The sequence below is a fragment of the Nyctereutes procyonoides genome, unplaced genomic scaffold, assembly GCF_905146905.1.
Source record: "Nyctereutes procyonoides isolate TBG_1078 unplaced genomic scaffold, NYPRO_anot_genome, whole genome shotgun sequence".
Taxonomy (NCBI): Eukaryota; Metazoa; Chordata; class Mammalia; order Carnivora; family Canidae; genus Nyctereutes; species Nyctereutes procyonoides.
This window is the reverse complement of record NW_026575046.1, coordinates 38,093,337-38,108,933: the sequence shown is the minus strand read 5'-3', so window position 1 is coordinate 38,108,933 and position 15,597 is coordinate 38,093,337. Positions and strand designations below refer to the sequence as shown.

Sequence of the window (15,597 nt, the reverse complement as noted above, 5' to 3'; positions counted from 1 at the left end):
TCACAAAACAAGGATCAAGATTTCCTGGTCAAAGCCCCACTGCAAAGGTTTTCAGGCATAGTGACTCATAAGAAAAGTTTAGGAGGGTTGACTTTAATTTGAATTCAATTCAAAGGACCCTGAAGCAAAGAAGAATGCTTAAGAAGCTTGTTAGAGTGATATTGGCCAGAAAAGGAAGCCAGCATTTTTATTTCAAACTCCATTGCACTCAAATTTTTGTCAAGTCTTTTTAAAGAAAAGAAAGAAAATACAATGTAGCCTTTATATTCACTATTTGATTTGTGCTTCTTAATAATGTTTGTCAAAACACATATTTGGGGGTTATTTTCCTCCTCATCTATTTTCATGGTGTTGATTTTTATGGTATACAAAGTTTTCATAGGGTAATAATAATTCATAACATCTGTCCTATGGAAATAAGGACTTATATTATGTCAACTAGATTTGCCAGCAGAACACAATTAGGTTAGGAGTTGCAGTTCAGATATATTCAGAGAAGTCATAAGATAAGTAGCCAGTGCCTTGAGAGGGGTTACACTGCTTCACATTTGATAAGCTCTCAACCAATTTACTTCTGTTAAAGCAGGCACTTAAAAATGCTACACGTTGGAACAAACTATCCCAAGTCCAGTAAGGGCTTGAGTTTTCAAAAGGGGATGAAGCTCTGAGGATCTAGACCCTTTTGTTCAAGAAGAAAGTATTGAAGAGCAAACCAATGGCCCAAGTGGTGTCACTTAGGTCATGTCAGCAAACCAAGGCTTAATACCAATTCCAGTTTCAGCTTCAACCTCCTCCAGAAAGGTAGTCTCAATTAGTATGTGAGGAATTCTCTGATCAGCATCATTGAGGTAATCTGCCATATGGGATCTCTCCATCCCCCAAAGGAAAATGTGGTAATACACCTAATAAGACCCTGCTCTTCCCCGTAAAGGAAGATGGGCTGGTCTGGAACAATACTTTTTTTTTTCTTTTGCTAGTAACTTTCTTGCCCACCCTCCTTCCTATAAAACTTTCCATTTTATACAGCTCCTCGGAGCTCCCCACAACTTGCTAGATGGGATGCTGCCCAATTCATGAATTGCTTAATAAAACAGATTAGATCTTCAAAGTTTTGTTCATTAACAAGAGAAAAAAGAGCAAATGAACTACACAAAAGAAGAGAACTAGAAAACACACATACCTGCTCTCAAAGACACACCAGGTCTTACCCTCCATCCAATTTATCAAATTTTAACATTGTCTCATTTTTGCTTTAGAGTTTTTGAAAGTTTATTGTGGATCCCTCTCTCATGCTTCTTCTTCCTCCTTCTCCAAACATAATTATTGTCCTAAATGTGATATTAGTTTTTATCATATGTTTTTCTACTGTAGTGTGTATATAAATCCACAAACAATGTATAGTATTCTTTCAAGTCTTATGTACATGATATTTATGATAGAAACTCTTTGTTTCCTGCTCAATATTTATTTATTAGTGGACCCACTCAGTATTTACTTTTCTTCTTTATAGAGCAAGTAGTGTATTCTGAGCAGCAATGTACCCTACTAAAGGCTTACATTTACCACCTCCTCTTTCAGCTATAGGGACAGCCAGTGAGATGAAACAAAGGTCATTGGGCAGGGCTTCTGGGATGTGACTCAGCTGACAGATATACCTTTGCTTGTCCTCCTTTTTCCTTCTTACTTAGGACACTACCATGGTGGATGAAGCTCTAATACCTCTCTTTGGTTCATGACATCACCTTAAGATCAGAAACCAGTGCTAAGGGTGGCAGGGCAGAAAATTCCTGGGTCCCTCATGACCTCAGAGCCTCTGAATCAGCCCTGGACTACTTACCTCAAGATAAATTTTATGTTGTAAATATGAATACAAATATAAATATCTTGTTCGAGGCACTTTTTGTTGTTAAATGTAGTTTAATTTCACCCTAAATAATAGAGAATCATACTAAATGACTCATCTTCAAAATTGAATTTTTTGCTCAACATGATATTTTTGTTGCTTAGCATTCTGAGTTTATTTTATAAGGCAGATATAGTGTTAAAATCACCAATTCTGGGGTTAGACTGGCTGGTTTACAGCCCAATTCTGTCATTGATAGCTATGATTGTTGAGGGCAATTACTCATGTTTTTCTGTATCTTAGTTTGCTCATCTATAAAATGGGGATAAAAATAGAAACCCTGTCAGAGGAATGTTAAGAGAATTAAATGAATTCATATTTATACGCAAAGTACTTACAGTAGTACCTACAGTAAAATAATTAAACCTATAGAGAAGTATTAACTATTATTTTGCTATTTATCCATGATGATAATATAGTTCAGTTTTAAGTACCATGTAATATTTCCTTTTATAAACATGCTATATTTTATTTTTTTCCTCTTATGTTTGATGTTGTGTTTGAGTTGTTTCCAGTTTTTAACTTTTACTAAATAATGATGCATTGCACATTGCAAAATATATGCCCTGAATTTCTGAATATACAGGTGTAAGTTTTTTCAGGGTATCTACCCAGAAGCAAAAATTCTGAGTCTAGGGACATGTGCACTTTCAGCCTGGCTTGATAATGCTAAATTGCTTCCCAAAGTAGTTGTAACAATTTGTATAAGAAAGTGCCCATTGCATTTCATCTTTGCCAAATCTCAATGTAATTAGAATTTTTTGCCAATTTGTTGATACAGCAAGGTATCACTTTGTTGTTGTTTTAATTTGCATTTCCCTATTACTAAAAAACTGGAAATAATTTCATGTGATTTGGAGACATTTGGGTTTCCTCTTCTGATAAAATCCTGTTCCTATCATTTCTTATTTTTCTTCTGAGTTATCCTTTCCTTTTTGTAAACATAATAATGTTACAAACAATTCTTGCCGATCTTTGACTTGCCTTTCCACAGTCTTTAGGGCACAGAAAATTTAATGCAGTCAAATCTATTAATCTTTAATTATTGATGCCTTTGCCTTAAGAGTTCCCTCCCTGACACAAGGTCATAAGGATTTTCTTCTATATTTTTTATTGCACCTGGAATTTACTTTTCATATGCAGTGTAAAGTAGAAATTTGTTGTTGTTGTTGTTGTTGTTGTTGTTGTTGTTATAGGAGTTAACGATCTGAACACTATTGACTGAGTAGTCTGTCCACACTGATTTGTAAGGCCACATCTGTCACGTATCAAGTCCCCATATGTACACAAGTCTGTTGCCCAGCTCTCTGGTGTGTATCATCTGTCTATTTGCTATTTGGGTGCCAATACACACTGTCTGAACCTGTCTCCAAGGGGTCTTTAATCCATGAGATAATTCAGGAACCTTGGTTTGTTGGCATTGTACAGATAAATCAAATCATAGGATGGATTTTCCCCTGTTCAGGCAGCTCTTCCAGCACTATGTAGGACAAGTTTCAGTGCCACAGGGACACAGCAGAAGGGAAGAATAGATTTAATTCAAACTTGCCTTTTACCTCTCTTCTCTTCAGGATCCTGTGGTGTTTCAGACTCCAAAATCCATACATGCACACCACCATCTGAGTCTATTCCACATGATGCTGTATTTGATAGTCCCCACCCCCGCCACATTGTTGAGCAACAAAGCCATTTGTCTTTCTAATGATCCAAAGGAAAAAAAAAGTTGCCGAGGCAATATTTATAGCCTAGATAATATGAAGTGTTTGTGACAGAGACCATTATATTGGAGATATAAAACATCACCAAATCCCCACATGCATGACTTTAAAAAGATTGAGAAAATTGGAAATAAATTATCCACTTCCCAGATGGAGTGTTATCTCCTTGGCATTTTCATAAAAGGACAGAATGAAGTGATCCGGGAGTGGGAGAGAAGGTGAGTGTAGTTACCTACATTTGTTAATTTGCTTTTTTCTCAATTTCCTATATCAAAATAAGGCAAAGTATCCTAGAAAGAATGCTAATTTTATCTTATAAATCAAATTTTAAAAAGCCTGCAACACCCTAAAAATGTCTAATGGTTGCCAAACCCCCTGGGTACCAGAAAATGTCAGTGGGTCTGCCTCAGCAGCCTCAACCACAATCAATCAGACAGGAACATAAAAAGCAAGGCCCAGTGGTTTTCCTAAGCATCCAGGATCTCTCACCAACGATTGAGGTTTAATGAAGAGAGAACTGAGCCCCAGGGACTAAGTCTTCAGAAGGGAAAGATTTCCTAAAGGCATGGACAGCTCCCAACTCCCATCAAATAGTCCAACCAGACCCATTACTCTGTCATTCTTCTTCCAGCTTGTGGTGGCAGATTGATTTATCACTGTGCTGCTTCTCACATCTCCATGGGAGTATTCAAGTGGTGACACCTGTTTCTATACTTTTTTCTCTGTGTGTTTGTGTGTGTGTGTGTGTGTGTGTGTGTCTTTTCTCTCTTCTCCTGCCTCTGGGTTTACAGGTTTGTGGTTTTGTCATAGGAGATGACACCATGTTCTCCTTCACAATCTTACAGATCTCCTTCCACACATCCAAAATTAGTAACTTCTTTACTATAGGAAGCAGATTAACAATTACGGTATTGTTCTTCAGAAAGCTATCTGTGGATCTGTTTGCCCCTATCCTGAAGATAAAAAGTGCATATTGCAATAAACAAAAAAGAATATGGGTTGTTGTCACCTGCCAATGCAAAGTCTCTGCCCAGAAATATTCTTGCTCGCAGTTTAATGAGTCTTATAACAACCAGGGAGCCTTTTCAGAATCTCAAATGAGGCAAAAAGATTATGATTGGTTATCATGGAGAGTCCAGACTTCCTGCCCCAAAAAGTCAGATTCCTAAGCACCTGTACCAGCTCAAGGGTCCTACTCATAGTGGGAGAACCAGAAGTAGTGTGGATCACACCAGAAAATCATTTAATATTGTTTCAAGTAGGGATAAAGGATTTTAAAACAAAGAAACAAACCATAAACCAACCTTTGACCAATTGAGTTTCTTGGTGCCAATGACCAAGTATCATTGGAGCGCTGGGGTCAGGATCTGTACTATTCTCTAATTTAAAATGCTTTGTAATTTAAGACATTTTTTAAATGCCCAGATGAAATACAAATAAAGTCTGTAGTTTAGTTAATTATATTGTATAGATGTTAATTTCTTATCTTGGCAAATGTATCCTGATTCTATGAGATTAGGAGAATGTCAGGTAAAAGAACTCTGTATTATCTTTGCAACTTTTCTGTTAATTATTATGAAATCAAAAATGTATTTTTAAATGAATCATCCAGGGCAATAACAGATATCTAAAATTATAGGAGCAAACACAAATGGCTCACACTGAGGTAGAAAAACCAAAAGCCAGACTGTCCAGACTGTGGATTAGGAAACTGACAATTCAACTGATTATCACCTAACCTTTCTTCATTTATTTTATTATTCCAGAGTAAAAGAGCCATCGGATTCATCTCTTACACATGGAAAAATTCAGAATTATTCATAGCCATACCCTGTAAGCCACAATTTCACCAAACCTGAAAATTCAGTACAAATTTAATTCTGCAATCTTTTTTTTTTTTTAAGATCCCACTTATTTATTGATGAGAAACACAGAGATAGAAGCAGAGACAAGCAGAGGGAGAAGCAGGCTTCCTGCATGGAGCCCCATGTGGGACTCAATCTGGGGACCCGAGGATCAGGCCCTGAGCCAAAGGCAGATGCTTAGCCACTGAGCCACCCAGGCATCCCTAATTCTGCAATCTTGTAGTTCACCCAGACAATATCAGTTCTGCTGTGTGTGAATATCGCATTTCTAAGGAAATAGGGAACTAAAGAGTTCCCTAATAAATAAAACAGTGTATTGGAAGTAAAAATTTATATGAGATAATATTGAAAGATAAAGAATATTGAAAGCATATGAATTATGATCTTAGAACCACAGGGAGAGCTTTTGCTAAGAGATCTAAGAGCACCCTTTTACAAGTATTTTAGTCAGAAATGATCCTAAGCAGTTAAGGACATGTAATCCCATGTCATGGGGACAGAGTTTCAGAAACACTTCCCCAGTAATTTATCTATCTATGTCAAAGATCCAGTCAGAGTCATTGAGATCTAAGAAGCCAGAAATCAAAAACCCTACTTCATAAATCAGAACAATTTTGTTTTTATGCTTTATAACAGATATTAGCTACAAACAAAATGACCTTCCAGTTTCTAATATTAGGAAAGGCAAGCATTAAAAAGTTCTAGGGAACAGATTCTGAGTGAAACTGTGCCATACCCTGTTGTTATTTAAAATGATAAATTTCATTTATATTGACATTATATAGTATGCTACCTTGATTGTCTTATTCAAAATATTTTACATTCTCAAAACTTTGTCATAAGGAGGGGAACTTCTGCTATGAGGTCTCAAGTTCCTTAACCACAGATCCTTCTAAGTGGGCATATTGAGGAACTTCGTATCTATGGCTAAAAAGAACCACCATAATACCCCAATAGATTGTTTGGAGGATAAAATATAAGAACAGAGTTGAAGTTCTTTGAAATTTTTAAAAATAATATTGCAATATACATTTTTTATTTATCAAATCAAGTACCTCTTGGTGCCTATCATTATACTAGGGAAGGAGGTATAAAGTGCTGTTGGATCCCAAGAGGTGCTGGGGTAAAGTGATGACAGGACCCCCCAGGCACTGGGGAAGAGTGGTGACTGCTCCCAGAATACACTGGGGGAGTCGTCAGTGGTGCCTGCTCCCAGAATGTTCTGGGGGAGTCAGTAATAACTGCTTTCAGGAGATACTGGGGGGTTAAAATAATGACTGCTCCAAGAGACCTGGAGGGTAGAGGGGTGACTACCCTGGAGAAATCTTCATCCAGACAAGTCCATAGGCTCAATGCATAGAACTAAGAGCTAAAATGGGATAAGGACAAAGTACTATGAAGCACATGAGTAACCCTTCAATCATACTTCAGGACCAAGGAAGGTTTTCCAGGGGAGGGAACATCTAAGTCATAAAAAAGAATGAAAATTAGCTAGCCTTTGGGGGAGGGTAGGGAGTGTTGCTGGTATTGGTCCCCACAGTGAGAGAGGCACAAAAGGAAATAAAATCATTTCCTATGACTAGGGCACAAAAGAGAAAAACAAGAGAAGCTGTATCTAGTTCAGGGAAGGACGGACTTGTAAATTATGTTAAAGTTTTGTTCCTTATTCTATGTGATTGAAAATTGAAAGCTAGAAAGGGTTTTGAGCAAGGCAATGACAAATGAATTCACAATTTGATGACATTTTTCTGATTTCACTTTGGGAAAACAGGTTGGAGGGGAGAAAATATGGAAGCAAGGGGGAAAACTATGAAACCATCCAAGTAATTGAGGCAAGAGTAAGTTAGACTAATGTGATGGCAATGAACCCAGAGGAGAGTGGAGAGAACTGGCAGTATGTTTATAGGTTAGAATCAACAGGACTTGGTAATTGATTAGATACATCAGGTATTAGATACATCCAGAAGAAGAATCAGAAACTTAGGCAACTGAAAGGGTAGTACCACCATTCCATGAGATAGGAACTGTGGACAGCAGCTGATATAGGAGTAAAGATAATGAGTCTCTTGGAGGCAAACTGAGATTGACATTCTTTTTTTTTTTTAATTTTTTTTTTATTTATTTATGATAGTCACAGAGAGAGAGAGAGAGAGAGAGAGAGAGAGGCAGAGACATAGGCAGAGGGAGAAGCAGGCTCCATGCACCGGGAGCCTGATGTGGGTTTCGATCCCGGGTCTCCAGGATCGCGCCCTGGGCCAAAGGCAGGCGCCAAACCGCTGCGCCACCCAGGGATCCCCGAGATTGACATTCTTAATAGATATCCAGATGGTGATGCAATAGACCAATTGGATATATCTTAAAACTCCTCCTTATATTGGGAATAAAAGTTTGGAACATGTGGAGGCCTTTTGAGAACATTGTCATTGCTATATTAATGTAAGAAGAGGAGAAATAATAAAGATGAGAGGGTTTAGTTATTTCTTTGGAAATATGAGAATGTTCAACCCAAAGCATGTATGAGAGAATAACTCAAAAAAACAGACTTATGAAAAAGACTCCAGTTCTGAAAAGAGAAAGGATCAGCCACTTAGCAATTGTGTGCTGTGAGATCTAACCTTTTATGGACAGGCTATCATGTGGGGAGGAAATAATCTGCTCTCTGGCAAGATCCCTCATCAGAGTCACTTATCTCCTTGACTTCTGAAAAGTCAGGGTGGGAATTAAATCTGAAGCAAAAGTGTTAGAGACACACATGGGCCTGAGTGATTACCCACTCTGATTCCCTCATTCATAGTGGAAGGACTAAGGTCCAGAGAGAGAAACCGACTTGCCCCCTGGTCACACATCTGGTCAGCAGGATGTATAAGCCAGGTGTCAGCTTGGCTTGGCTTACCCTACCCTTTAAAATCCAAATTAGATGAACTTGAATCCCTATCCCATATCCTATAAAAAACCCTATGGTACCACTTACCCCCCAACTTCTGCAAATTCTTTGGGACTTATGTTTCTCTTTGTCATCTCTGGTTCTGATTTCCGGAATTTGCTAAGTTTCTCATTCTCTACTCTTTCTTGTGCCTCTTCTTTTATCTTCTCCCCTTGGCATTGAGCCAACCAAATATGGGAACAACTGTTTCTTGACTTCTAGACCTCTACCCCTAATCAAGTGTTATCATTTCTGAACAATTTTAAAGAACATGAAAACACATTATATCATATTTCAATATCATACATATTTTTAGTGAATATTTGATCTTTAAAAAAAGTCCCATATATATAATGGAATAATATTTAGTCATAAAAAAGAAAGAAATCTTGCAATTTGCAATAACACTGATGGCTCTTAAAGGCCTTATACTTAGTGAAATAAATATTAAGTAATTTCACTTATGTGGAGTCTAAAAAAAAATGAGCTCAAAGAAATAGTGAACAGGGATGCCTGGGTGGCTGAGTCAGTTAAGTGTCTGCCTTCAGCTTAGGTCATGATCCCGGGGTCCTGAGATCAAGCCCCACATTGAGCTCCCTGCTCCACTGAGAGTCTGCTTTTCTCTCTCCTTCTGTCACTCTCCCTTACTTGTGCTCTCTCTCATGTGCACTCTGTCAAATAAATAAACAAAAATAAAATCTTTAAAAAAATGACATAGAGAACAGATTGCTGGCTGTCTGAGGTGAGGGTGCCTGGTATGGGTGAAATGGATGAAGGAGGTCAGAAAGTACAAACTTCCAATTATAAAATAAATAAGTTCTGGGGATGTAACATACAACATAAGACTATAGTTAATAATACTGTATTGCATATTTGAAAGTTGCTAAGAAAGTAGATTTTGAATATTCTTGTTACAAGAAAAATTTATAACTATGTATGGTGATGGATGTTGACCAGACTTACGGTGGTGATCATTTTGCAATATATACAATTATTGAATCATTATGCTGGACACCTGAAACTATTGTAGTGTTATGTGGTAATTATACCTCAAAAAATTTTAAAAAGTCCCTCTACCCTTTTTCTGACAACACAAGCAGCAACTTTCTTAATCTCTATTTCTTATACACTTGCCAACTAATTCTCTCCTCCTTTCCTTCTCCCTTTCCTTCTTCCACTTTTGTGTTCCCCAGCCTTTCATCCCAACTGCTAATCAGCGTTTATTTCCTCCCTAAAGAAACTGGAGGTACTTGCTAAAATATCAGTTTTTCTCTTTCCATTTTACAGATCTGGTCCTATTTGCTGGGCACTAAGCCAGGTATCTAGTCCTTTTGGCTTTGAGAAAACTTCCAAATTTCCCAAGTCCTGCGAGCTCGCTGCCTGCTTCACCTGTCTTTCCTGGAGGTATTAGCATGTAACTCACAGAATCATGCATATGTTTGGAGGGAGGTGAACTGAGCCAGTCAGTTTGTCCTATTGTCTTTTAATTGCTTTCAGCCCTGCAGACTTCAAACAACTTTCTTCATCCTTCAGCTCAGCACTGATTTATTCAGTTTGTGCAAGCAATTTGTTCACTTTTAATTAGACCCAACTTAATTATTTTGTCAGTAAAATAAACCAAAAGAATGTATAAAATAACTTTTAAGTGAAATCACATTTCTGCCTGGAGGGATATAAAAAATGAAATTATGCATCTCATTTTACCTGCCTCTTACAAAGAAAAGATTGCCTACATTGTCTTTTGATTTCCCAAGATCTTTTGCCTTTATTAAGAAGATACTTGGGAAATCAGGGTTGGAATAGAGGAAAGAAAATGAGTAAAGGTAGTTTTCAATAAAAAACAGGTATGACGGGCACGGAGGGGGACACTTGACGGGATGAGCACTGGGTGTTATTCTGTATGTTGGTAAATTGAACACCAATAAAAATTAATTTATAAAAAAAAACAGGTATGTAAGTGCATAAGCTAGAATCTCTTCAGGTTTATTCTTTGGCAGTCCTCAGTTTACAATGATCTGGGAGCTAAGGGTACAAATTTCCTACTCCATCCCCATAGTTTCTAACTCAGTAGGTCTGAGAGGTTGGAACAAGAGACAGAGCTCCTCATTTGCCTATTCTTACACGTTCTGAATTCATTCCTGCTTCCAGATACGTAGGCTTTCTTATTCACTAATTGACCACTTCTGCTTCTCCAGGAAGCTTGCCTTGTCCTACTCAGGGACTCAGATTTTCTTCTATCTTTGACAACTTTCAGAGCTTACTGTCTGTGTTTATACAATTCCCTACTGATAGCCTATCTGTTACCTTTCCTCTGTTACCTTGTCTCTCCAACCATCTTGTTGGGGTGGGAACTGTGAGTTATGGAACTTTTTCTTTGCATTAAGCTAAATACCCTCTATTCAGTTCCATGCTCACTCTGCTATGCTAGCGTTTCCAACCTTCCAAAGACTTTTGTCATCAAAGAATTTCATAACCTACACCTAAGAGTTGGTATACCTTTAGTATCACAGATTGAGAAAATATATAATAGCAAAAGCTTACCATGAAATCAGTAATGCCTCTAAACAAATCTGCAATATATCCATTTCAACCATATCTGCTACACTTAAAAGTAGTGGCTCACATTTGCAACAACATGGGTGGAGCTAGAGAGCATATTAGCAAATTAAGTCAAAGAAAGACAACTATTATATGATTTCACACATATGTGGAATTTAAGAAATGAAACAAACAAGCAAAAAGTAAAAAATAGAGAGAGGAAAACCAAAGAACAGGCTCTTAACTATAGAGATCAAACTGATGGTTACCAGAGGGGATCAGGGGAAAGGGAATGGGTATAATAGGTGATGGGGATGAAGGAGTGCACTTGTGATGAACACAGGGTGATATATAGAAGTCTTGAATTACTATATTGTATATCTGAAACTATTATAACACTGTGTGTTAAGTAAATGAAACTAAAATAAAAACTCAAAAAGAAAAAATGGTGGCTCACATAGCATATGTGTTCCATCTACAGACTATACCAGGAGCACACATGAATTCTCTAATATCTCACTATCATCAGCCTTAACTCAGGGCAGCATCTAAGGGACAGAATTTAGGGGTCACTCTCTTGACCTCAAATTTGAAGGAGGATACCCAAATAGAAGATATCAAAGTCTTTAGAAAGTCTAGGATCCCTTTCTTCAGCTGACATGAAATAACGACAGGTCTGACTACATCCTAACTGCTGCACTGCATTGGATTAATCCTACACCCAATTCTACAGAGAAATGTCATTTAATCTAGGATGTGCAGAGACCACCAAAACTCACCAAAGATTCTGTATTCCCCACATAGCTCAGCCTCCCTTGTAGCTGAGGTTAGACCATATGGCTGATTCTGGCTATGCTCATTTGACTATGAGCAAAGTAATGTAGTTCACTTCTACCTCCCTATTATGGCTCTATTTAAAACCACATGTTGAGATAATGAGGCAAAGGGAATTCGGCCCCCTGAGCCAATGGATTGAGAAGAGTTACTTTGGAGCTGCAAACTTTTCATATGTTGTACTAAGCCACTGAGATTTGGGGCTTTGTCTCAGCCTGGACTATAGCCTCACCTGACTAGGACACTAGGCAAAGCATGAAGAAAGGGCCTTCAAGGGAGAGGAACTACTAACCACCTAGATTCTCACACATGTGCATGCATGCACATATAGGGTGGAGGTAGGCAGGGGTAGCAGAGAAAAAGAGAATGCTTGGAGTATTTGAGAATATTGAGTAAGAAGAAAAGAGGTAGGTAGGAGCTGGGTTACATGAAGTGTCATGTAGGCCATAGTGAGAAGTCTGGGTTTTATATGAAAATAACATTATCATTGAGAATATTAAGAAGAGACCTGACATGATCTGATTTGCACTTTGGAAAATAACTTTGGCTGTTATGGGGAAACTAGGTTGGAAAGGGAGCAAGCAAGGATGGAGGAACCTGATGGAAGTCTGTGCAGTTGTCTATACAAGATATGATAATGTCTTTTATTAGATTGGAAGGAAGCAGTAGAAATGTTGAGAAGCAGCTGTATTTGAAAAATATTTAGAAGGTGAAAATGGGTAGAATTTAAAAATAGATTGCCTGTTCATATCAAAAAAAAAGTGAAATCTTACCATTTGCAATGACATGGATGAACTACAAGGTATTATGCTAAGTGAAATAAGTCAGAGAAAGACAAATATAAAATTTCAGTCATGTGGAATTTAAGAAACAAAACAGGTGAGCATAGGGGAAGGGAGGGAAAAATATAATAAAAAGAAATCAGAGAGGGAGACAAACCAGAAGAGACTCTTAATTATAGGAAATAAACTGAAGGTTGCTGAAAGGGAGGTGGATGGAAGGGTGGGGTAACTGGGTGATGGCATTAAGGAGGGCACGTGATGTGATGAGCACTGGGTGTTATATGCAACTGATGAATCACTAAACTCTATCTCTGAAACTAATAATACACTACGTGTTAATTAATTGATGTTAAATAAATTTAAAAATTAGATTGTAGCAAAAAAAGAAATAAAAAATAACTTCCAGGTCATTCAGGTAAAGGGAGATGCTGTTCATAGAAATGGGGGCTACTGGAACCAAAGTGAATTTTGGAGAGAATCCAAAGCTTTAGAAACGTTAAAGCTGTGATATCTAGAAAAGAAGAGAAGATGGCAAAGAAGCAGTGGGATACTTTTGACCAAAACCCATGAGAGAGGTCTGAGCTTCAAGTACACCTAGTGTGAGACCAGTACCTGGTAGGTACCTGGTGATGCCCTAAACTATACAAAGAAGTAATGAAGTATAACATAGCAGACCATAGAACTTTCTTTTCATCTGTTTAAGAAACAATTGCTGTCCTTGAAAATCCGTTGGAGTAAGGCTTTTACGGACCAAGATGCTAAGAAAAAATCAGGGTAAATCGCATTCACAAAAAAGACTAGTGATGGAGACTGAGTGTGGTATGCTATTGATGATTGAGTTCTGTAAAGATCTACCCTCTGATCACTTCCACAACAACCCATTCTGTAGGATTTCGTTTGTCATGTGTTGTCATTATCTTCTACAGAAGTACATCCTTCTAATTAATTTCATTCAAGGTGATTGCTTTTCTTTCTCACTCTGCCTTCCCCTTTCACACTGGTCCCCACTCTCACCAGCCTCCAAACCCACAATCCACACCCTACCCTGTGCCGGGGCCTCAGGCACATTTCTTATTCAATATTTCTTTCTCTCTGGAGGAAGTCAGCATCTGGCATCCTAATTATAGGACACGTTTTGTAGCCTGTGAATGAGGCACAATCACAGCTCTTACTCTTCCCATCGGGAAGGACATAGCACTTGCTGGTGCTTACAAGAACTGATTGCACAAAGCAGCTGTATGTAGAATCCCATAGCTGAGTACAAGGCAAATGAAGGCTCTGATGCTCTAGCTTCTAGCCTCTCTGAATTCCACTGAAGAATAAGGTCTCCCCTTGGGCTGGCCATTCCTTTCCCCAAGAATGCCTTACCAAACTTTCCCAGGCAGATTCCAGAACTGGAAGCCCTAGTAAGGGGCTTTCAAACTGGGATTTCTGTTTTGTGGCCTGCAACTAAACACGTTGCCTTGAATCTAAAATGTCATCAATTTAATATGTTGTGAGGGACACCTGGGGGGCTCAGTGGTTGAGCATCTGACTTTGGCTCAGGTCGTGATCCTGTGGTCCTGGGATCGAGTCCCACATGGGGTTCTCTGCATGGAGCCTGCTTCACCCTCTGCCTGTGTCTCTCATGAACAAATAAATCTTTTTTAAAAAATGAATATGTTGTGAGGGTAGAAAGAAAAAAAGAAATATTACCATATCAATTATGTGACATATCCTAGGTTCAAAATATTAAAATGTGAAGAAAAAAGTACATCTTGGATTCTAACACATAGAGGTTTTTCTGAAAGGGGGGAGGAAGGAGTTTCCAGAGAGGTATTATTCTATTCCCCTTACTGTTGTTTCTCCATCTGTAAAATGGGTATAAGTAAAATAGGTAGAAGACTACTATTTAAAAGTAATTTCCTAAAGCAAATCCAATCAGAATAAGTGGGAAAAAACAAAATGAATAGGGAATTGGTAATAAGCTTGTTGTATTACAAATCTTTCCTTGATCTCAGAGAATGGATAGGAATCAGGTTCTTTGGATTTTTTATTTAATTTAGGATTGATGAAAAACCTTTTGTTGCTGCTGCCTTTGTTGTTTTGACACTTCTTTGGGAAACAAAAAACTTGCAAAACATATTAGCAGCCTTTCTTGTATTAGTAGATAAGCATCAAATGATGGAAATGACTGACACTTTCTCTATAATTGGTGATGTTTCTGAACCTGGTTCTCAGAATAGCAAAGAGAGATATAGAAGGTCTAGGACAACGTTGTGATAATGAGCCAACCATTTTTATTTCAATAAAAGTAGGTCCATGTTAGTGTCTTGAAAAAATAATATATATCAAACCCCTAATTTCAGATATCAATATTATACCATTGTTATAGTCAACGTTATATCAGTGTTAGTCAGTTTTTAAGCTTTTAAACAGTGAGATGACTTGCACTTAATAAAACAAATGACCTTTGAGTACGGAAAAATTGGAAAGGTGATTCAAGAATGATTGCATTTTGGGGAAAACTGATATAATTGATTAAGGACATACTAACCCTGATTATTTTAAGGTAGCTATTGTTTGTTAACTACATGTCTAAGAGGAAATTATTTTATGAGATTTACACATTTTGTAGCACTCAGGGTAGAATGTCTTTTAAAAACCCCTGTAGTTTATTGAAGGCCAAAGTTTCTTAGATTCTAATTAATTCTAGTATCAAGATAGTGTGCTGCTTATCAAGAATCTAAGTGTAGAATACATTTAATTTTATAGGGTTGTTTTTTTCCTTCATGATCCTGCCTAACTGATATAATTCTTAAAGAACTGGACATGAAGGGAAAATAATTCTCTCGTCTCCACTTATTACTGTTTACTAGCCTTAACTTGAATTTTCTTGCAATTTTTAAAATCAATATTTGCTCTAGCCACTGGACACTTGCAAATGTGGCTTCTTCCTAGGATACTCTTACTTCCAGTCACACACACACACACACACACCACAAACACACTTATTCCATACAGTTGCCTCTCATTCATCCCCCTGATCAGAGAC

General features: G+C 37.7%; 1 protein-coding gene across 4 annotated transcripts in view; it reads left to right on the top strand.

Moving 5' to 3' along the window:
- The window catches only part of ATP10B (ATPase phospholipid transporting 10B (putative)), a 311,023-nt gene that overhangs the window by 182,589 nt on the left and 112,837 nt on the right, over positions 1–15,597 (top strand). The window contains exon 2 of one of the 4 annotated variants that reach the window (XM_055325827.1): positions 9,697–9,813. The exons of the other annotated variants lie outside the window; for them this stretch is intronic. The gene's annotated coding sequence lies outside the window, so the exon portion shown is untranslated. The remainder of the gene's footprint in view (positions 1–9,696; positions 9,814–15,597) is intronic. 4 annotated transcript variants of the gene reach the window in all.